Source organism: Orbicella franksi, chromosome 9 (genome assembly GCF_964199315.1).
Source record: "Orbicella franksi chromosome 9, jaOrbFran1.1, whole genome shotgun sequence".
NCBI classification, from domain to species: Eukaryota; Metazoa; Cnidaria; class Anthozoa; order Scleractinia; family Merulinidae; genus Orbicella; species Orbicella franksi.
In genome coordinates this window covers 22,952,452-22,975,176 of record NC_138153.1, presented here as the reverse complement: position 1 = coordinate 22,975,176, position 22,725 = coordinate 22,952,452, and the positions used below count along the sequence as shown (strand labels likewise).

Here is a 22,725-nt window from a genome sequence, read left to right as displayed (position 1 = left end):
ACGGACGTCTGAGATGGATAGTAATTTCCTCGCGTGCGACAAATAATTCAGGGCAGTGAAAGAAAAATGAAAGTTGTAAATAAAAAAGATGACAAACACAAGTCAATTATTTTGAGATAAATAGTATTTCAACTGTGCTAAATTAGGACCCACTTAGTTCTTTTCTCAGGAGTTTTATAGTAGCTGAATAAAACTAAAACAAAATGTATTTGAACGAAGCGAATAAACTAAACAAACACGGCTGCGGAGGTCGCCGTCATTAAATATACAGAAATCCACGGTGAAAAAATACTGTTAACTTTAAAACTAAAAAATTCACAAGAAAGGTAACCAAATGGAAGAAAGATGACAGGAAGTTCAATAACAATAAAGCTTCATTCAAAATGAGGCAAAAAACAAAAACTATCTAAAAGCAAAAAAAATGTTCAAAATTTCGCAGACGTGCTTCGCTGCGTGACAGCATGTTCAAATTAATTCTTCACGCTAAAGCGAAAGCTTGAGTTTTTATCGGCCGTGGCTTTAGTCGTCATTCAAAAATTTGAATTAAACTTCGAAGTAATACTGTACATTACCGCTTTTGTTTTCTAAAGTCCAGGAAGCTGCTTTAAATCCGCGATCTGTACTCAAAACCCACTTGAAGGCGCACCGACTTTATAAACACAAGGTTGTATTTACCTTCAAAAGCATCCTTAATTTCCGTGTCAGAATTTTCTGGCCCCAAAACTATAGCTTTGACTCCTTTCTCGTTCAGGCTGGACACCTGGTCTTTCATCAAGGAAATCAAAGAAAAAAATAACAAGACAAACTGTCTCAACAACTTCTCTTTCACCATGTTCAAAAAAGTCCAACACAAACGGCCTAATGTGGAATGTTAAACTCTGTTCAGATCCAGTCGGTGATTGCGACGACTAATGTATCCTTCAACTACTACGTTGATTCACTCCGATTTCTTCGAAACCAAGCTTCTTGAACAAAACATCTTGTTTCATCTTCCCTGTTTTGTATGTAGCTTGCGAAGAGCCCCGGTGCAAAACGTGTCATGAAGACCTTCCCTCAAAACAAACGTTGCGACTCTATTTGCCGACGAATGAACACATGTGACCTCTAAGTTTTAAGAGGCTGTCTCTGCAAGAACCGACCACTGATTTTACGTCGAAAATTCGATTTTTCTCATAAGCTGGGATTTCGAAGCCCTTATCTAGTCAATCACTAAAATTATTTTTATTCGATTAAAAATTCTAATTGAAGTTTTCTAGGATTGATTGAAGTTCGGTCCGCTGGACACAAGTTTCATGCCTGCCGAAACTGGAAAAATAGCACATATTGCCGGCGCTCTAAAAAAAATAATATTCGCTCAAAAGTCCTAATTCTTTTTCTCAACTATAGATGTATCATAGCAGTTTGTTTAGCCATATTGCAATTATAATTCAATGTTGTTCCTTCAACGGTTAAAAGAAGATTTTCTACCCGTTAAATCGAGTTTTGAACCAAACGCGAAAATAGCTCTACTTTCAAGACACGTTTTAAAAATGTGGCACCTGTTTGAAACTGCCGAACTACATGAATAGAAAGTAGAAATGGCCCTTTCTTTAAAACAATAAGAAAATTTTTCTCCCTGCTAGGTTTTCAAAACTAACGACCGCTTAAAGTTCAGGAAATTTTGAAAATATTTCAGTGAGTAACTAACACACTCGCCTTCGTAAATTGCTCCGATAAATTCAAGATTAAAGATTTGGTCCTTTGTAGCGATCCTTGAAACCTAGGTAGCATTAAAAGTGTCAGCTTTTCCTTCCAGCTGCAGGGTTTGTATATAAAGTACATTCAATACGTTCCTCATCTGTGTCGAGCGTGTCTGACCGTCACATACTTCGATGTTCTTTGTATTACTGACCATTGTTTTTCTCGAAGCCGGTTTAATCACGTAGACTCCTCTTGAAAGGTTTGTAGAAGTATTCTTTTGGACAACTCTCGGCACACATACCTGAACAGTAAGCGGTGATCCGGGCAGCCAAGGGAGGATTGAGGTTTGGTTCAAAACTCGATTCAACGGGTAGAAAATCTTCTTTTAACCGTTAAAGGAGCAACATTGAATTGTAATTGCAACATGGCTAAACAAACTGCTATGATACATCTATAGTTGAGAAAAAGAATTGGGACTTTTGAGCGAATATTATTTTTTTTAGAGCGCCGGCAATATGTGCTATTTCTCCAGTTTCGGCAGGCATGAAACTTGTGTCCAGCGGACCGAACTTCAATCAATCCTAGAAAACTTCAATTAGAATTTTTAATCGAATAAAAATAATTTTAGTGATTGACTAGATAAGGGCTTCGAAATCCCAGCTTATGAGAAAAATCGAATTTTCGACGTAAAATCAGTGGTCGGTTCTTGCAGAGACAGCCTCTTAAAACTTAGAGGTCACATGTGTTCATTCGTCGGCAAATAGAGTCGCAACGTTTGTTTTGAGGGAAGGTCTTCATGACACGTTTTGCACCGGGGCTCTTCGCAAGCTACATACAAAACAGGGAAGATGAAACAAGATGTTTTGTTCAAGAAGCTTGGTTTCGAAGAAATCGGAGTGAATCAACGTAGTAGTTGAAGGATACATTAGTCGTCGCAATCACCGACTGGATCTGAACAGAGTTTAACATTCCACATTAGGCCGTTTGTGTTGGACTTTTTTGAACATGGTGAAAGAGAAGTTGTTGAGACAGTTTGTCTTGTTATTTTTTTCTTTGATTTCCTTGATGAAAGACCAGGTGTCCAGCCTGAACGAGAAAGGAGTCAAAGCTATAGTTTTGGGGCCAGAAAATTCTGACACGGAAATTAAGGATGCTTTTGAAGGTAAATACAACCTTGTGTTTATAAAGTCGGTGCGCCTTCAAGTGGGTTTTGAGTACAGATCGCGGATTTAAAGCAGCTTCCTGGACTTTAGAAAACAAAAGCGGTAATGTACAGTATTACTTCGAAGTTTAATTCAAATTTTTGAATGACGACTAAAGCCACGGCCGATAAAAACTCAAGCTTTCGCTTTAGCGTGAAGAATTAATTTGAACATGCTGTCACGCAGCGAAGCACGTCTGCGAAATTTTGAACATTTTTTTTGCTTTTAGATAGTTTTTGTTTTTTGCCTCATTTTGAATGAAGCTTTATTGTTATTGAACTTCCTGTCATCTTTCTTCCATTTGGTTACCTTTCTTGTGAATTTTTTAGTTTTAAAGTTAACAGTATTTTTTCACCGTGGATTTCTGTATATTTAATGACGGCGACCTCCGCAGCCGTGTTTGTTTAGTTTATTCGCTTCGTTCAAATACATTTTGTTTTAGTTTTATTCAGCTACTATAAAACTCCTGAGAAAAGAACTAAGTGGGTCCTAATTTAGCACAGTTGAAATACTATTTATCTCAAAATAATTGACTTGTGTTTGTCATCTTTTTTATTTACAACTTTCATTTTTCTTTCACTGCCCTGAATTATTTGTCGCACGCGAGGAAATTACTATCCATCTCAGACGTCCGTGGACAAGGGCTTTTTTTCGGCCCGCTTCACAGACCGTTGGTTTTAGTTTGCGGTTCAAAAATTCTGGTCACGTGACAATGTTTCTTGTGGCTCTGCGGTTTGCAAAACACTGATCACGTGATGCCATTTTAGTTGTTCTCTCGAGCGGCCGCTAAAGAGAAAACTGCGAGTTGAAGAGGCTATTTGATTTTCACTACTTTTTAAAGTAGCTACTATGTGTAGTTTACTGTTTGCAGAGCTGAGAAAAGACTGAAAGATACTAGTTAAACCTTTTGTATGCTCGTTTACGTTTACGCCTTGTCGCAAGTTGAAATGAAAATATCGCCTAGACTTTGCATTTCACGAAATCCTTACATCGGAAACTTCCATCGAAAATGTCATGAAAGTGTCCTTGTACGTCCTTATAAGCAGAACCTGAAAATGCCATTTTGCAACAAAACTCAAAACTCGTGTCTGTTTATCTCATTTGATAAAGAGAGAATGATTAATGTTTTCATTAAGACAGTATTGCCTTGATTTTTCAATATTTCCGATGTTCACTTTTCACCCACATTTACTGCCGACTATTTCTTGGTGAACCAGAAACAAAAATGATAAGTGTTTAAAACACATGACATCGTCCACCCTTGTCAAATGTACGAGCATGATCGTTTCAGTTGTAATGCCTTCTTATCCAAATGTTACTTTGTTTCCTTGGTACCTTATTAGCGAACACTGAACTACTGCTCGTACAATTAATATGAAAATCAACCACGACATTCCCTAAACCAAACAATATTAAACATAATCCAGGAAATGTTTTAATTCATTTGTTCAATTCACGAGTTTGCTCACAGAGCTCTTTGATTTTATTTGACTTCGGCAGTGCTTTTATGATTGCATGCTCGATTCCTTTATGAACTGTTTTATGCAATCTTGTATTTTGAGGGTGAAAATATACTCTAGTAATGGTAATTTTGACAAGTAAATTAACCATAATTGAGCGATGTGAAAGTATAATAGCAGACTTTTCTGCATCAGTTGAATTATTAAGTAGTCATTTTTCTGTTGCAATATTATGACAACAGCTTGTACCATATATGCTTAAATATGTTCCAAAATTCTTCCAAAACTAGTAATTTATTTTATCTAAGACTCCGTTTTTCATGTAACAATCGGGGGATTAGCTCAAATGGTAGAGCGCCCGCTTTGCATGCGGGAGGTACCGGGATCGATGCCCGGATTCTACACGTATATTATTTTACTCCAAAAGACAAAATTTAGATCAAGAGTGCCTTTTTAATTCGTTTTAACAATGATTTAGTAATACATAGACAAGTAAAAACAAACGATATAATCTCCCGACGTTTCGGCGACCTCATGACGCCATTATTAAGGGTACAAATGAGAATTAAATTAACAAATGCGAGTTCAAGAGTTATAACTAATTACAACGACAACGACCACGCGGGTGCTGTCCCTGGGGAACTCCTCAGCTGTTTCAAAGTTCTCAAGAAATGCATGAACAAATTCGATTGTCTTGTCAACGAGATGCTTTACATCAAACGATTAACACCGAGTTTGAACGTGGAAACGGATTCTATCCGTGCTAAAGTATTTGTGCAGCCACCTCCACTATGTTAATTAGTTGTAACTCTTGAACTCGCATTTGTTAATTTAATTCTCATTTGTACCCTTGATAATGGCGTCATGAGGTCGCTGAAACGTCGGGAGATTATATCGTTTGCTTTCACTTGTCTATGACTTTTTAATTGGCAAGCTATTTTCTTGAAAATTTTACAAATAGCAGTAAGTATTTTTAAATGTTCTAAATTTTTTAATGTGGTGTATTTAAATCTCCTCTTTCATTTTCTGTAACACTTGACGAAAACTGGTGAGAAGTTTATCAAAATAGCCTCGCAATAGTTAAGGCATCTGTACAATGGAGAATCAGCTCAAATGGTAGAGCGCCCGCTTCGCATGCGTTTGCTACCCATGATAACATCTCTTTTTGTCTTTTTTTCTTTTTTTTTTTTTTGCAGTTCATCTTTCCTCATCTATCTGCTCATAAAACGCAGGTAGTGTGCCAGAACTTCCTGCACAAAATTACTGTATTACTCATCATCAGTATTGATTGTTATTCGGATTCTCCAACTTTTTTTTAATCAATTTGTCATTAGATATTTGTTTTTCACGTTATAATTTAAAACGTGCATTGAAATGTTCTGTAGGAAACCGTAAATTACGCACCATACTCTCAATGTTAAGCAGATTTTCATTGAAAGCATATTTATTGAATGCGATTATTATTTACTTAAATCTTTAAGATGAGCTGGCTCACTGGTGGCGGAGCCTAAGTGCGGCCTCTTGGACACAAGGTGTCATGGCTTCTGTAACAGTGCGCCAAAATCCACAGTGGGAAAAAATGGCGGCTCTACATTTTACCACACTAAATGCATGGCGTACCTGGGTTATACAAGTAGGCATAAATTGATATCTTTGCAACATTTGTCACTGTATTACATTCATTGTGTACGCTAGGTTTAAAGCTTTAGGAAGTTTTCTGTGTATTTTTCACAAGCGTTTATTAGGGATATTGACGCTAAGAATTATTGGTAATAATAATGCTTATAGCTTAAATTCCATCGCGTTTAATAAGTAATATTCATTCATTCATCGCAGATTCTTAACAAAGCTATCGTTGCCTTCAGTTAATTTTCAATCTTCTTATTTCTGCTCTGCAAACAGGGTGTGAAGCGACTCACACGTGCTGTCATCATGGGCAGCTTTTTGCTTCACTAATAGGACAACCAACGCAACTCTATTGAGATGTTTATACTGCTTTTTTTAAAAGCAGTTTAAAATTCCCTTTTCTGTTTTGATAAGGACTAGATGGAAAACAAAGCAAGCCGTTTTTAAAAAGTTTGAAATAAATTTTCTTGGTTTAAAAAATTTGTGTAGCAGACCATTTACTTTTGCTTCGGTGAGCCTATTTCGGAGATCCAAAACACACAGTTCGGAACGCGCGCGAGGAAGAAAATAACCCTGACCTGATCTTTTCAACCAAATCAAGCATGATTTTTTTTCGCTCGTTTCTGATACAATGAAGCTGCTCACGGCAGTGTTCAATGAAAGGCCCCCATTGATATATTTATAAACTTGATCTTGGGGCTATATATAGTGTGTGGAATGAATTTTTATTGAAAAGCTACAACTATCAGACAAATTTTAATTTGCATATTTGAATATCTGTTAAAGATATTAAAGTATCTCATAGAAACAATAATCTGCCGGCCACCGCCCAATGGACTATCAAAATAACTGACACCACTAAGCCTTTGCTATATCTCACCTGATCGAACTTATGGTCAAAATCTTGTACAAAGGCAGAATAACTTAATAAAAGACGGCATTGAGGTCAATGTGTCTGGTCCGTTAGCTCAGGCCGTATGTTTGGCCCTCACACGGACCAATATTTCTTTTAACTAAGTCAACTGGAAAATACTGTCTTAAGATGTTTATCTGATTTATCTGATTTCTCTTTTCCTAATTCTTGACCTTTATTTCAATTAAAAACCTGTTTTTATAGATTTTTTTTGATCGCTACAAAACAAAAGGACTATATCAAATTTACCTTTGTCTATAATTTTACTACATGTAGCTGAAAACCCGGGGAGGGGGGTACTTTAGAAATTTCTGGGTGGGGATGTTCCGCTGGGACCCCAGTTAATAATATCCAGTAGTGTTTTATGATAGTCATCTTTCGACGCCGTTGAGGCTGAGTTGCAAAAATTTAAACTTGCCAATTTCAGTTTTTTTATATTTTTGAGTGGCAATTCCTGGTTTCCTTACTTTAGATAAAATCTTCAACCAACTGGTCAGTTTCGTGACAAATGATACTCTATTCTAGACCCAAACGCTCTGGTTTATATACACTATGCTAGAGTAAACTGCTTGAAAACCATACCCTTTACTGCGGCACTTACCTATATAGCCCTATATACGGCAGTATTCCCCCCCTCCCGGGGGCTGGAAAGTACCGGTTTGAAAAATATTGATGCCAACAGAAACACTTGATTAAGCCATATTCTGATATAAAGAGGCTTCATTGTGGTCAGTTAGAATTGTTTGCACAAAAATAAAAGAAATTTGTTTTAAAGGGGGAAGGTAATTCACTGTTTCATATGGCATTTGTGACATCACATAAGCCATCGTAGCTTGTTTCATTTTGATGTCGTGTTCATCAATAAAAGAGTATTAAAAGGGCCTCTCCGGGAGTCGAGCCCGGGACCTATCGCACCCTAAGCGAGAATCATGCCACTAGACCAACAGGCCAAACGTGGTTGAATATTTATTTGAGAAAAGTCTTAACCTACTTCTCTCTATTGAACTGGTACTATATAATACCAGTTATTTGTTGGCTTATTGGCTCAGACAGTTACTATCCAAATTCCCTGGCTTTTCGCTTTTCGTGTCTTTCGAGCAAGATACAATAATGTAGCAAAAACCTTACGCAAGTTAAAATTTCATCCACACAATTCAACTTGATGAAAATCAAGTCTCAGTGGCGCAATCGGCTAGCGCGTTCGGCTGTTAACCGAAAGGTTGGTGGTTCAAGCCCACCCGGGGACGATTCTTTCTGTTTTGATAATTGTTTTCTATTTAGTTAGCTTCAAGAGTCCATCCTGTTAGCTTCATTTTTAGTTGTATTGCATGTTAGTACGTCTTCTCAAACAAACAGCCACTGCGCGGATGTGATGTGAATAAACCGTTATTATCGTGATCGTTATCATTGTTGGTTTTTTGACGGTTGAAGCAAATTTGGCCGTAAGTTTTCATAAAAGGGTACAAATTTGTCCATATTTGAATAATCCAATTAGTACTATAATTTGTGCATTCAATATTGGGTCTTTACTCTTCAAATGTTTGTCTGATTAACGTAATTGCATCACCTTTATTACAACCGCCTGCATTAATCGCCTGCTCCCGTGACTAGAAGTTGAAGGACTTGAACATAAGCATACTTTTTGTGATATATTAAAACGTTGCTATATAAACAGCATATATTGCCCCTAGACAATCGTTTAGTTCTTAATTAAGGATATCTGAGACATTTGACGGCTAATATTGGCTTGCTCATTCGACGGTTGACGGTAAAAATATTGCGGTTTTGACGGTTGACGGTTAATGTTTTGGCCATTTGACGGTTAACCCCATTGAGATCCTCTGCCGAACGCTAAAACAAGGATAGCGTTTGTTTTTGTGTTAAATGTCAATTTCAACTTTTGTATTCTCCTACGAGAAACCCATCGTTTTAAACTTTTCTATTCTTTTTGTTGTGTTCCAAGGTATTTTAAATGGAGTAATTAATCAATTTCTTTTATACGTTTTGCTAATAAGATTTGGCGAAAAAGAGGGATGATGACATTGACCAAACCATTCCAAGCAATCCACAACCTCAACCCCTATTATCGTATAGCATGATGAGAACATCTTTGAGGGTGAAGAATATTTTGGCAGGTTGCTTAAACAATTCGCCGGTGTCAGGGGAGGATGAAGAGTGAGCCACGTCATGGATCAAGTGCACGCGGTAAGTACTAAAATGAAGAATGACAGGGCAGATGGCCACTGCTATAGCTTTGCTTAGATTTAACGAGCTTGCTGACCCCTACTTTTCTTTCCAGAAACAGATTTTATTTACAATTATCTCCACATTGTCCAAAAATAAACAGAAAATCAAGGTAGGAAGTTAAAGAAAACAAACGAAAAAAATGATATTTGCTAGCAATAAAGACAGAAAGTTAAAAAAAAAAAAGGTAGGAAGCCGGCAGTTAAAAAAAAAAATTCAAGATTTCTCTCCACGAGACATCAAATCCTGCCATCTTGTGGCTGCAAGGCGCGTGAAACTATAGTCGCTAAATGCGAACTTGTTCTTTAAGGAACCTCACCAGTTGACTAAATTCACTTAGTAGGCCCACTTAAACAATATTTGGCAGAGAAAAGTTCACTTCAAACTTGGAATTAATACTATGTTTTTCCATGTTGAGATTCGTGTAAATGTTGTTGCACAATGTGTAAACTCATCTGAGAACAGTTGCAGGGCCCCAATGAAGAACACCTTTGATGAAGTATGCGCCCTGCTAAACATGTATTATTACGATTATTGTTCTGTGTAGTCGTGTAGTTACCAGTCCAACTCCGCTAATTAATTTTCCGCGTCCCGTCAATAAAGCAAGATCAGGAGCTCATGACTCGGAGCGTCCATCTCCCATACCAACCCTAGGATTCAACCCTTTCTGGTATCTTTTTATTTTTAGAATTTGAGCTCTGGAAGTTTTCGCACCCAGCCTTTCAAATTAACGCCAAATCAAAGCCCAGGTGGTCCCCGAGGGACCCCTAAGAGGTACCAATTCTAAAACAACACAATATCTCCTGTCATAATTTTTTTTAAGCTCAATACGCTAAAAGGAACCACGAAAGCTCCCGCTGTGGACCTTTTGAGGTACTTGAAGACCCTAAGAAGTATTGAGCTATCTTAGTGCCGCTGGAAATTACCAAGCGTGAAAGTGGACATGTCACCAACTTAGTACTACATGTATTAACAATGTTTTTTTTTTATTTTTTTTATTTTTCTTTTTAAAAAATAAACAAATAAACAATAATACACGAGGTTATCCAATGTAGGGCGCCGTAGCTCAGCTGGTTAGAGCGCCTGTCTAGTAAACAGGAGGTCATGGGTTCAAATCCCATCAGTGCCTTACAGTTGTTGCACTTTTTAATTTTTTATTACTTTTGAAAATTGCTCAACGAAGCTTCACATATTGCACCCCTTTGAATTTTTTTGGTTGTGTTATCCGATGGATTTACTTTTAAGATCTACGCAAGAGTCGAGTGAAAAATTTCAAGAATTATATGGAACGTAATTTGCGAATAAATGACCATTATAATATAGGTAGGACCTTGCGCACGCTCTGATTGGTCAAAAACCCATGTTTTATCAGAGTGTAAAGCGCTTTGAAACATTACTTTAATGTAAATAAACGCCCTGGATTACATTTGTCGCGTTAGTTCAACGACATTTCTTTGGTCGACTTGTCTCGTTTGATGAATTTATATCAGGAGCCATAATCGGGGACGGAGACTGTAAGCGCGCGCCATTTGTAGTATTGGGGCTGTCCCTCTGATATGGGACAATTTTTCTATTTTCAGAAAAAATTCCGCGATCATGTGCGGCACACGCGCGTACATGCTGCGTGGATTTTTGCGGATATAGCGCGGTGAAATGGCGTCCGAAATGTTTGATACTCTTGGCCCACAAATCAATACGTTCATGTCTGTTGGAATTTTGCTTCAGTATTTTCGTCGTTAGCTGCTCCAGTTTGAGTGAAGTAAGACAGTGCCGAATTTAGTTGTCCCGCTTTATATCGCTGACCAAGTTGTGTTCCGCTGCTTCTTTTACAAGAGCTCCACATTACTCCACTCTTAGTCTCACATATGTTGAACAAAGATTAACAGCGTTTCCATTACACAACAAAAAACCAGTTGGATATATTTGGATATAGTACCGTTTCAGGACTTCAAAGTTTCCCTCCTCTTGCCACAGGCGCTTGCGAGGATTTCGCCAGAGTCCATCTCGACCGAAAAGTAAAACAAAGTAATTGCAAGTTTGAGTATCGCCTGAATTGTAAGCAACGCTTGATGCTTTATCAAGGCCCAATAAGTGACAATAAAGTTTATGTCTGTAGATCATGCTCAGTTTTCTTTGTGTAAAAATCTAATAAATTGTCTGTTGTCGATGAATAAGAGCGCCCGCCGATGCGTGTTTTGTACAGTCAGTAAAACATGACAAATTGGACTTCCCCACTTTCGTGTGAAAACGTACATCGAACTCGTATAATATCTCTAGTTTTTAAATATGTTTAAGGTTGATAAATGTTTCAGAACATATTAAAAGCTTAGCTGAAAATATGTGAATACAGCAGAAATAATCAGCTTTCTTTAATCAACTCGAATAGTCACTGTACTCGAATAAAGATTTCGATTTTGTTGGTTGAGTTATCAAAACTCCTTGTCTATTTTATTTTCGCAGTGTAAAACTTCACTATGTTAAAGAAATACACATGATGTTAGTAGCCTTTTGGCGTTGGTGAAAATTGTTGCAGCATCTCAGCGCAAAAGACAACGAAAGAAGTCTTTGTCAAGATTGGTTGACAATTGAAAACACCGACTCGGATTTGAAGGTGCACGCGCTGCACTATGCAAATGAGCTACTTATGTACGCGTGAGACTTTCCTTTAAAAAACTTTTGAAAACTCGCCAAACAAACAGAAGCGATAAGAAACTATCAAAAACAGAGTTTGGTTATGATTAAGCATTGTTTGGGAAACTCTCAAATGAACTCGATACCAGAGTAAAGAGTTTTCTTTCATAACTTTTCTTTACAGAACAAACGCAAAAGCTTACGCGTTCAACTAGCGCGAGCACATATTATTATTCATTCACAGCGCGAAATTAAAGTCTTGTTTTCGACTCTGAAAATCTCACTTTTTCCATTAGTTTAGAGCATAAAGCTACATATAAGAGCCCTGGATCTAATTCCCTGCCTTATTCCCTGCCATCGCTGTGAAAAATCTGCAAGAGAATCTCGCCTCTCTCACCATTTGATCAGGCAACGTGACAACATTCACGCGAGAGCCCCCGACATGTGCGTGGATCCGCGCGGATATGTGACGTCAGGATGGCGCATTTTGTTCTAAAAATAGAAAAATTGTCCTATATCATAGTTGCGCGCGGATCCCAAGACTTACGGTCTCCGTCCCCGATTATGGCTCCTGTTTATATTTCTTTCTTCTTTCATTACTGTAAGAGTAGTTCGCTGCAAAGGGGAAGGGGGGGGGGGGGCTGGGGGTGTGGGCGGATAAATACGATGGACTAGCATCCCATCCATGGAAAAGAAAAGTACTCTCAGTTGTTTAATACAGCGGAGACTGGGATTAGATCTGCAGTGTGTGGGCTAGCAAGGCCCATTTGCGGCCATTTAACCTTTCCTTACTATTCCGTGCCAAAGGAGGGCGTCAGTTCTAAAAGATGAAATTAATAATGGTAATTGAACTGAGTGGAGTGCAATTTGGTCTGAAATAACAAGTATAATTTCAGACCAAAATTGCACGACACGAAGTTCAATTGCCACTTGATTAGATCCATTTTGAAATCGCACAATTTTATCGCGTTAAATGTTAGATTTTTGGTGTATTGTTCCAGTAGCCGGTTTGTTAAAAAAAAAGCGGAACCGGAAACGCCTTTACGTCTAATTTAGTATGCAAAACGATGTCATGTGACGAAAACTCATTCGAGCATGACAAAGAAACAAGCAGTTCTGATCTGAAGTCGAAAATAGTCTACTTCAGATGTAAGAGTGCAATTCTCGTCGCCTGAATCAATTATGGAAGGCCTACCTTTCTTCTGTGGTTGAGGCTGAGACTTTTCATTGTCTTTGGAGAAGGAATTTGAAGGTGCATATCCTGTGTAATTCTGCGATCGATTTCTTTTGGGTTGTGAAACTCCCTCGAGTGCACGATGCCCAGTGGATAGTACATTTTTTTTCTTTTAAATACCGTTCAATGGCATGATTTTAAGGGGTCCAGCTCGTTATCATCTCCGTTTCTTTTTGTAACCTCCGCGTGGGACTCAATACTCAGGACGTTGTCAAGTTCTTGCAGCGCCATTTGTTTTAAGTTATTTCCAAGACGGCGGGACTGGCACCGGCTTCGTAAGACGTTCGTTCATGCACTATTTTGTGCAGTGTGGCGTATTTTGACTATGTTTATTCACAACAACAGAGTTGAGGTGTTTTGTTGCTTCGTTTGAAACTACCGGAAACCTGGAAACATCTACCTTCTTGAGATGACTCTGAATTTGTTGTTGTGTGGTTTTCGTTTGTTTATGTTTTACTGGACTCAGTATCATACGGATCTTGAGCAGATGTTGAAGAAAAATCGCCAAAATGTTCGTCAAAATGGACACTGAAAGTTGGGAACTTCCATTAAAGTAGGTCCTCAGCCTAAAGGAGCTCATAATCGTCATTCAGAAACTGTAATTAATTAAATTTGTCAATTTTTTTTGGAAAAAAAGCTACAATAACAACAAAGTTTTGGCAATAGTATTTGCAAAATTCTCCACACAGTGGCTTTTTGCCTTTCATTTTCCTGAAATTTTATTGATTACTTTAAACTAATCTTGAAATCTGATTGGTTGTTTTGTTTTACTGGCCCATTCTCATTGGCTGAGAAAAAGATGCGATTTAGAGCAAAAAATAGTGCGATTAGTGAATAAATCGCACCACTGAGAGCCAAACAGATTCCAAGGATCACCAGTGATTTCAAAATGGATTTAATAAATCCTTTAACTGCCAGGCTACAATAAAGCAAGTCGCAAAAAAAAGAGTAATTCTTCAAAGAATCTTTGTGTTATCTGTGTTATATAGCAGTTTTGCAGTTTTGCAGTTTTTTTTTTTTTGTTTTGCCTTTTTAACCTTTTACCTTTTTTAAATTTTTAAATCTTACAGGACCCCTTTGATAACAGTACTTTATAGTACTGATGGGTTAATCCTGTCTAAAGATTCGTTATTATTATTTATTATTATTATTTGTTGCGCTACAAAGCGTAAAAGAGTACCACGCGACAAATATACCGAAAGGTGCTCTGGGTATTGCCCGTTTACCGCTGGTCGATTGAAGTCCACGTTGTTTTAGAGCGACAGTGGAAAATTCTTTAATAGGAGTATTTTCATCTTCCTTGATAGCTAGAGAAAACTAGCCAAATAAAAAGTTTACAAACCGTTATTTGTACAACAATGGTCCGAAAAAAATCTGCCTTCAAAAAAAAGTAAAGCTGCATGTTAGCTAGTAAAGTAAAGACCGCTGGAGAATCCGGGTATCGATCCCGGTACCTCCTGCATGCTAAGCGGACGCTCTACCATTTGAGCTTATTCCCCAAACCGTAAGCATTTGGTTCAATATACAAGTTACTATAACTATTGAAAAACAATGTTAGAGGCATGACTTGGTGATTAGTTTTATTTTTTTTTTTCTAAATGTACTTAGAATTTCATTTTAGAAAAACAGATAATTTAAGAAATATGTTGCTTTTCATTCTAGTTCCTTGATATTCAAGAAAAACGGGTCCATTTTGCTAACAAAAGGCTTTGTTATCCAGCCCAAAATTAACCTAATATGGCCATTTTTTAACAATGGCGGCAGCAGCTTAAAAATACTCAAGGGACTTTCAAAATTTCTCGTGCGATACGATTTGAACGATTGTAAAAAGCCAAGTAACGACAAATCCTCCCCGGGGGAGGCATTACGGGTACAATTTGTTGTGTGTAAGTCGTTACCCTGGGGCGGCCGGTAGGGGTCACCATTGCGGCTATCGATGATATCACCATTGCTGTTTGGTTTCTCTGTTGGAAATTTAGTGTGGCTTCAAACTGGAAAAAGAATTATTCCCCCCTTTCATCCCCCTTAAATTTTCTGATCGTAATGTACAACAGCTGCAAGATGAAGGAAATGCTGTAAAATATTTGCGGAACTTCGAAGAAAGCCGCCAGGTAATTACGATTAAATAGAAGTGTGCTGTCCCCTTAAGCTGTTTATATTCATACTGGACCAAAATTCAGTTATGCTCAACAAGCGACAAGTTTACCGATTGTTTCACTTTGCTGCATTATTCTCTCGCCCAAAAGATTTCATGTTACTACTTGCTTTGATTATGGAAGCACTGCAAAGCCGGAGCTAGACCAGATCGACATTTTAAGCCAGTCTTTATCACGGACAACACTCGAGGACGTTTTTCAAAGGCCCCGCTCTTTATATCTGACTTAATTGGCCGCGTCACGGGTAACTTGATTTAAATATTAACAATCTGATGCTCAGCAGACCGTTATAACTTACGACGTATAATGAACTTGTCTGAATGATTCGCCCCTTTCGGCAAAGAATAAAAAGTCTAATCGCTCACAGACGTCTGAATGTTATTCACGTAACAATTCCAAGACGGATAAAATGTTTATAGAGAGTTTTCACTGTGACGCAACAAAAAAAATCGAAAATCATTTATTTGATTTGTGTTTAGAAATCTTACTGAAAATCCGACTGGAAGAAATATTGGTTGGTAAATTTCGCTGAAGGCACCCTCCATAATTACGCATGTGCTGATGCTTTCAGACTAACAGCGGTAACCACAATGATGGAAAACCACCAGTCGGTCTAAATAAATAGATTTTGCAACATTCAATCTTTTCAAGCTTAAGATCGGCCAGAGGCCTCCTATGAGTGTTCCATGGTTTGCATCAAATACGCGGCACCGTTAAGTGAGTTTGGTGTCCCGGTTCAAGTCCTCCCATGCAACCGATCCTAGGGCATTCCGCTCTCAAGCTTTGCGAAACTGGTGAGTTGCGCCACCACGTAGGTCGGTGAGAAGGGATGTTCCACTGTGGTTTTTTTAGCACTTTATTTAAACAAGGGTTTTACATTCAGTAGCCAGGGTAGTATTCTAAAAGAGCCCTGCGATAAGTAGATTTTAAATACTAGAATATAAAATAGTAGTCGGACGTGATAAAAAATGCTATTTAGCATTCTGTTATTGTTGCTGTTGTTTTTGTTTGTATATATTTGAACATTCTGAAACGAACAAACGAAACGCACGTCCGAAAATTTTAGTTTCCGCGTAAAGAGAAATAAGCTCCGTTCATTAATTTGGCTGATTAAACTAAAACCGCATGCCGTTAAGTATCAGAGTCCTGGCTTCCCTTGATACGCCGCACATGACGTACCCAGGCCATGAGTTTTCCTGACACGCCGCAACGTACGTATCAGGAACATGGCACTCTCCGACACGTCACGTGTCTTGACACATCACGTTCTGATCTCGGACTCGTCGAGTGTCGAGGAATTTCACGGCCACGTAAATTCCACGAAATTACTCATTTCACGCAATGAAAACTACCGAGCGAAAAACAACTCAAAACTTAGCACAGTTCACGCTTTTTTTAAGACAAACAGAAAGGCATAGGAACTTGAAAAATAGGAAGCACAAAAACTGGATGCGTGTTACAGAAGTGTGCTAAATAAGCTTAATGTTGAACTTGTTGTGAACGATCATCTCCGCTTTCCACAGGCAATGAAAAAAAAATCCGAAGAAAGTCTACGATCAGTTGGCAATATTTTGCTTGCACTAATGATAACTGAGTTGCGTAAACTTTTGCTCTTTCGGAGGCCGCTGTTTGTTTTTGTTTGTTTTTGTTTTTTGTTTTTGTTTTTGTTTTTTTTCACTTTTAAATTAGGTAAAAACAACGCATCTTAATTCGTTAATCGGCTTTTAGAAATCGCACTTGTTTCTTTTCTTTTGACTTACGCTGCCTGCTCCGGACGCGACAAACAAAGAAACGAACTGTCGTGCACAATGACCGCTTTTTCTCTTGCCTGATATTATCACAACGATAAAATAAGTCAAAAAATTTATGAAGGCCAAATTTATTAACACATAGAAATGTATTACATAAATCACTCCTCCTCACCTTCTCTTCTTGTCCCGGCCGTTTAAGTTTAAGTTTAAGTTTAATAATACTTTGTCATGCTAGCACAAGTGAATAAATCATTTTATCTTTTGCCAAATTAAATCGATATAAAAGCGAACATTGCCAATCAAACTTGTAAGCTAATGCTTATTCCAAACGTCGTGCTACTGCGGTGACGAACTCAAATAAATTTGACCCAGTAGTGGTATGACAAAATAACGCCAGTGGTTTCAAACGTCGAATTTAATTCAGTCGCCGAAGATGGGAAGAAGTTTGCCTTGCTGAAGACCATTTTAAATAATAGAAAGCAACGGAAGCTGATAACAGGCTATGAATTCAGTTCGGCCCTGCAAGAGCACGCCGTTTGAAGCCAAGTCGCATGCCCGCAAGTAGCACTGAAAGGCTAATCTAGGCGGGCCATGCCTTAGTAGCCGATTACAAAAATATACGTTGTGCAACTGTCGTGCTTAAGTTAAATTAAGTTCTTGAATTTCGTTCGGCACGGCAGTGGCACGACGTTTGGAATAGGCCTAAAACTCTTACTTTATTGGTGAGAGTCTGGCCGATACTCATACAGCCGGTCAAGTGTTCCTTTGGGCTCCCCCGATGGAAATTGATCTTGTGATAACAAAAATTACACTCCTCGCACCCCCAAGGTAGCTAATTCCTCATGCCGACAATTTTTCCGATGATCACAAGTTTTCTCGCTAAGCTTCCGAAAAAGAACTCGGCGCTTCTAATAACAAAAGGGCTATTGTTTATGTTAAATCACCAAAATGGACCAAAATGGACCGGCTGATATTAGTAAGTAAGTAAGGAAGTAACAACTTTATTTACAGAAGGTAACACATAACATTGAAAAAAACTGACGAACCAGTGGCACTCTATCCTAAGTTAAAAATAAAAAACTATGACATGATTATAAAATAAATGGGAAACAACTTCTAACAGATAATTTCGGGATAACTATATTTCGACGAAAATGTCCTCATCATTTGAGAAAGTACGTTAACAATATATACATACATCTTAAAGAATAAAACCAAATAAGTTTGAACAAAGCCAATAAGCGGGTGCTGTTCCTCATTAGGCCAAACTTTTGACAACGTTCCTGTACAAAGGCAGTAGTATTTAATAAAAAACGGCACAAGGATAATGTGTCTGGTCCGTTAGCTCAGTCGGAAGAGCGTGGTGCTGATAACGCCAAGGTCGTGAGTTCGACCCTCACACGGACCAACTTTTCCTTTTAAGTAAACCACCTGGAAAATACTATTTTAAGATTTCTAACTGACTATACTCTGATTTCTCTTTTCCTGTATTTGTTTTGATTAGTTTATTCCCCCTCATCGGTTTAAAACAAGAGGACTAGATCAAAATTACTTTAGATTAATATTTTCCTAGAAGTCGTTGGAAATGTTTTCCGGCCAACAGAAACAGTCGGTTAAGTGATATTTGAATCTAGGGTTTTATGGTAGTCAGTTGGAATTGTCTGCAAAAAAAGGAGGCAGGTGTTCCGTTGTTTCATATGGCCGTTGTGACGTCACAAAAACCATCGTAATATTGCCTGCTTCGTTATTATGTTGTGTTCATTGACAAAAGAGTGTTACAAAGGGCCTCTCCGGGAGTCGAACCCGCACCTCTCGCAACGCACCCAAAGCGAGAATGATGCCACTAGACCAACAGGCCAAACATGGTTGAACGTCATTTGACAAAGGTCTTAATCTACTTCTCTCTGTCGAACTGGTTCTATAACACCTGTTTTGTGTTGTCTCATTGGCCAAGACAGTTACTAACCAACTCCCCCGGTTTTTCGCTTTTCACGTCTTTCGAGCAAGATACAATAATGTAACAGAAACCTTACGCAAGTTAAAATTTCTTGCACAAAATGTGATGAAAATTGTTCAAAATGTTCTGATGGAAGTCTCCGTGGCGCAATCGGCTAGCGCGTTCGGCTGTTAACCGAAAGGTTGGTGGTTCAAGCCCACCCGGGGACGGTTCTTTTTGTTTTGATAATTATTTTCTATATAGTTAGCGTCAGGATTCCATTCATCCATCCTGTTAGCGTAATTTTTAGTTGTATTGCATGTAAGAAGGTCTATTCAAACAAACAGCCACTGCGCGGATGTGATGTGAATGAACCGTTATTATCGTGATCGTTATCATTATTGGTTTTTTGACGGTTGAAGCAAATTTGGCTGTAATTTTTCATAAAAGGGTACAAATTTGCCCGTATCTGAGTAATCCAATTAGTCCTATAATTTGTGCATTACTTATGACTTCTTTAATCGTCGACTGTTTGTCTAATTAACGTAATTACATCACCTCACCGCTGCGCGCATTAATCTTCCGCTCCCATAACTAGAAGTTGAAGGACTTGAGCATAAGTGTATCTTTTTGTGGTGTATTAACGTTCATTTCTAAACAGCATAAATTTTCCATAGTCAATCGTTTAGCTCTTGATTAAGGATATCTGAGACATTTGACGGCTACTATTGGCTTGCTCATTTGACGGTTGACGGTTAATTTTTTGGCGATTTGACGGTTAACTGCACTGAGATTCTCTGGTAACGCTAAAACAAGGATAGCATCGTTTTTGAAAAACTTCAATATTGAGCATCGTGAGAAGTAGGCAAATGTTCAACTGTTTGCTGTACTTCGCAGACTTATTTTTTCTGTCTTCCTGATCAAAAAAAACTAGAAACTACGAGTTCCTGATTAGCACACCACTGAGTATGGCAGCTTTCAGTCGTAACAGGTTTCCGTAGTGTAGTGGTCATGACGTCCACTTTACACGCGGAATATCGACGGTTCGAGCCCGGCCGGAAACACATGATTGTTTTTCATATGAGACTAAATCTTGCTACCCAACTCTAGCCGGCTCTTACAAAATTTTGAGTCAGCGAAAACAAAACAAAACGAAAAAAACGAAAGATGTTGACGTAACTGAGCTTATTTAATTTTTTATCTTTCAGCAACTTCATGTTGGGATCGATACCTTAAATAACGTTATCGAGCTATGATCTTAACAAAGCTTATGTCACTGATTGTTAGTGGATTGGTAGCCAGAAATGTATGAGTTTCAGCCGGAGAAACCAAAAGTCTCTCTGCTATAAGTTGACGGTTGAATGTAATTTCTGTGTTAAATGAAAGCTTTCAAATGACCCAAGGACAAAAACCATCGCTTTAAACTTTTCCGTTCATTTTGTTTTGTTCCAGGGTAATTTAAATGGAATAACTACTCAATTTCTTGTTTACGTTTTGCTAATAAGATTTGGCGAAATATAAAGATGATGAAATCGACCATTTCATGATCGCATCAGTCCAAACAATCCATAACCTTAACCCCTATATTTGTATAGCCTAATGTGAACATCTTTGAGGGTGTAGAGTATTTTGGCAGGTTGCTTAAACATTTCGCCGGTATCAGGAGAGCAAGGTAATTCCTCTCAAACTATTTTTAGATATAGTAGCCGGTTCTCCCGCGGATAATGTTAGCACGAGCGTTGCGTTGATGTTTTCTCTGAGGATGAAAATGCACGTGTTAAAGCCGCTCGGGACTCCCTTGGGCTGTGACTACTTTTCCCTTTAAATTGATCAGCGGATTCACGAAAACTCTAACAGGAAGCGACGGAGAGAGGGAAAGAACGAGTGAATGTCTCATCCATACCTACAATTTGGAAAATAAAAAAAAAATTACTGTTATGTTTATTTTAATTATTATTTGAAAAGAAAAACAATTAATTTGGGCTTGTCCTGGAGTCGAACCCGGAACCTCTCGCACCCAAAGCGAGAATCATGCCACTAGAGCAACAGGCCAGACATATAGTAATCTCTTTAGACAAATGCTTTAATCTGCCACTCCCTTAACTCAGCTGGTGTTTTAATAGCTGTTCTGTGTTGTTTTAGCAGGAGCCATAATCGGGCACGGAGACCGTAAGTCTTGGGATCCGCGAGCACCTATGATATGGGACTATTTTTCTATTTTTAGAACAAATTGCGCCGTCCTGACGTCATATATCCGCGCGGATCCACGCACATGTCAGGGGCTCTCGCGTGGATGTTGTCACGTTGAGTGATCAAATGGTGAGAGTTGCGAGATTCTCTTGCAGATTTTTCACAGCGATGACAAGGAATAAGGCAGGGAATAAGAACCAGGGCTCTTATATGTAGTGTTATGCTCTGAGCTAATGGAAAAGGTAAGTTTTGCAGGGTCCAAAATATTACTTCAATTTCGCGCTGTAAATCAATAATATCTGGTCGCGCTAGTTGTACGCGTAATCTTTTGCGTTTGTTGTGTAAAGAAAAGTTGTGTAAGAAAACTCTTAACTCTGGTATCGAGTTAATTTGTGAGTTTCCCAAACAATGCTTAATCATATTGTTTCTGTTTGTTTGGCGAGTTTGCAAAAGTTTTTGAAAGGCAAGTCTGAGGCGTACAAGTAGCTCATTTGCATAGTGCAGCGCATGCACTTTCAAGTCCGAGGTCGGTGTTTTCAATTGTCAACAAATCTTGACAAAAATTTCTTTCGTTGTGTTTTGTGCTGAGATGTTGCAACGATTTTCACCAACGCCAAAAGGCTGCTAACATCATGTGTGTTTCTTTAACATAGTGAAATTTTACACTGCGAAAATAAAATAGACAAGGAGTTTTGATAACTCAACCAACAAAATCGAAATCGTTATTCCAGTTGATTAAAGAAAGCGTCATCGTAACTTTGCTGATTATTTCTGCGGTATTCACATATTTTCAGCTAAGCTTTTAATACGTTCTGAAACATTTATCAACCTTAGACATATTTAAAAACTAGAGATATTATATAAGTTTGATGTACGTTTTCAAACGAAAGTGGGGAAGTCCAATTTGTCATGTTTTACTGACTGTACAAAACACGCATCGGCGGTCGCTCTTATTCATGGACAACAGAGAGTTTATTGGGTTTTTACACAAACAAAACTGAGCAGCATCTACAGAGATAAACTTTATTGTCACTTATTGGGCCTTGATAAAGCATCAAGCGTTGCTTACAATTCAGGCGAAATTCAAACTTGCAATTATTATTATTATTTTTTTTTACTCTTCTCTTTACTCTCTCTTTTTTACTCTGGCGAAATCTTCGCAAGCGTGTGACAAGAGGAGGGAAACTTTGAAGTCCTGAAACGGTGCTATATCCAAATACATCGTACTAGTTTTTTTGGGGTGTTTTGGAAAAGCTGTCAATCTTCAACATATGTAAAACTTAGAGTGGAGTGATGTGGAGCCCTTGTAAAAGAAGCTGAGGAACACAACTTGGTCAGTGATATAAAGCGGCACATAACTAAATTCGACACTGTCTTCCTTCACTTAAACTGGAGCATCTTACGACGAAAATACTGAAGTAAACTCCCAACAGACATGAACGTATTGATATGTGGGCCAAAATTAAGGCATCAAACATTTCGGGAATTTCGGACGCCATTTCCCCGCGCTACATCCGCAAAAATCCTCGCTGCATTGTACACGCGTGTGTCGCACATGATGGCGCAATTTTCTCTAAAAATAGAAAAATTCTCCCATATCATAGGGGCAGCCCCAGTACTAGAAATGGCGCGCGCTTACGGTCTCCGTCCCCGATTATGGCTCCTGGTACAAATCAATAAGCTAGAACATTTTACAAGACGC

General features: G+C 38.3%; 4 non-coding genes across 4 annotated transcripts; all 4 read left to right on the top strand.

Annotated features, from left to right (window-relative positions):
• The first annotated feature begins 8,054 nt into the window (after window positions 1–8,054).
• Window positions 8,055–8,128, top strand: Trnan-guu (transfer RNA asparagine (anticodon GUU)). The gene has a single exon. It is a non-coding gene; the product is annotated as a tRNA-Asn (tRNA).
• Window positions 8,129–10,180: 2,052 nt separating this feature from the next.
• Trnat-agu (transfer RNA threonine (anticodon AGU)) lies at window positions 10,181–10,254 on the top strand. The gene has a single exon. It is a non-coding gene; the product is annotated as a tRNA-Thr (tRNA).
• A 7,978-nt stretch (window positions 10,255–18,232) lies between these two features.
• Window positions 18,233–18,305, top strand: Trnai-gau (transfer RNA isoleucine (anticodon GAU)). Its single transcript has one exon. It is a non-coding gene; the product is annotated as a tRNA-Ile (tRNA).
• Window positions 18,306–18,989: 684 nt separating this feature from the next.
• Trnan-guu (transfer RNA asparagine (anticodon GUU)) lies at window positions 18,990–19,063 on the top strand. The gene has a single exon. It is a non-coding gene; the product is annotated as a tRNA-Asn (tRNA).
• Window positions 19,064–22,725: the final 3,662 nt, after the last annotated feature.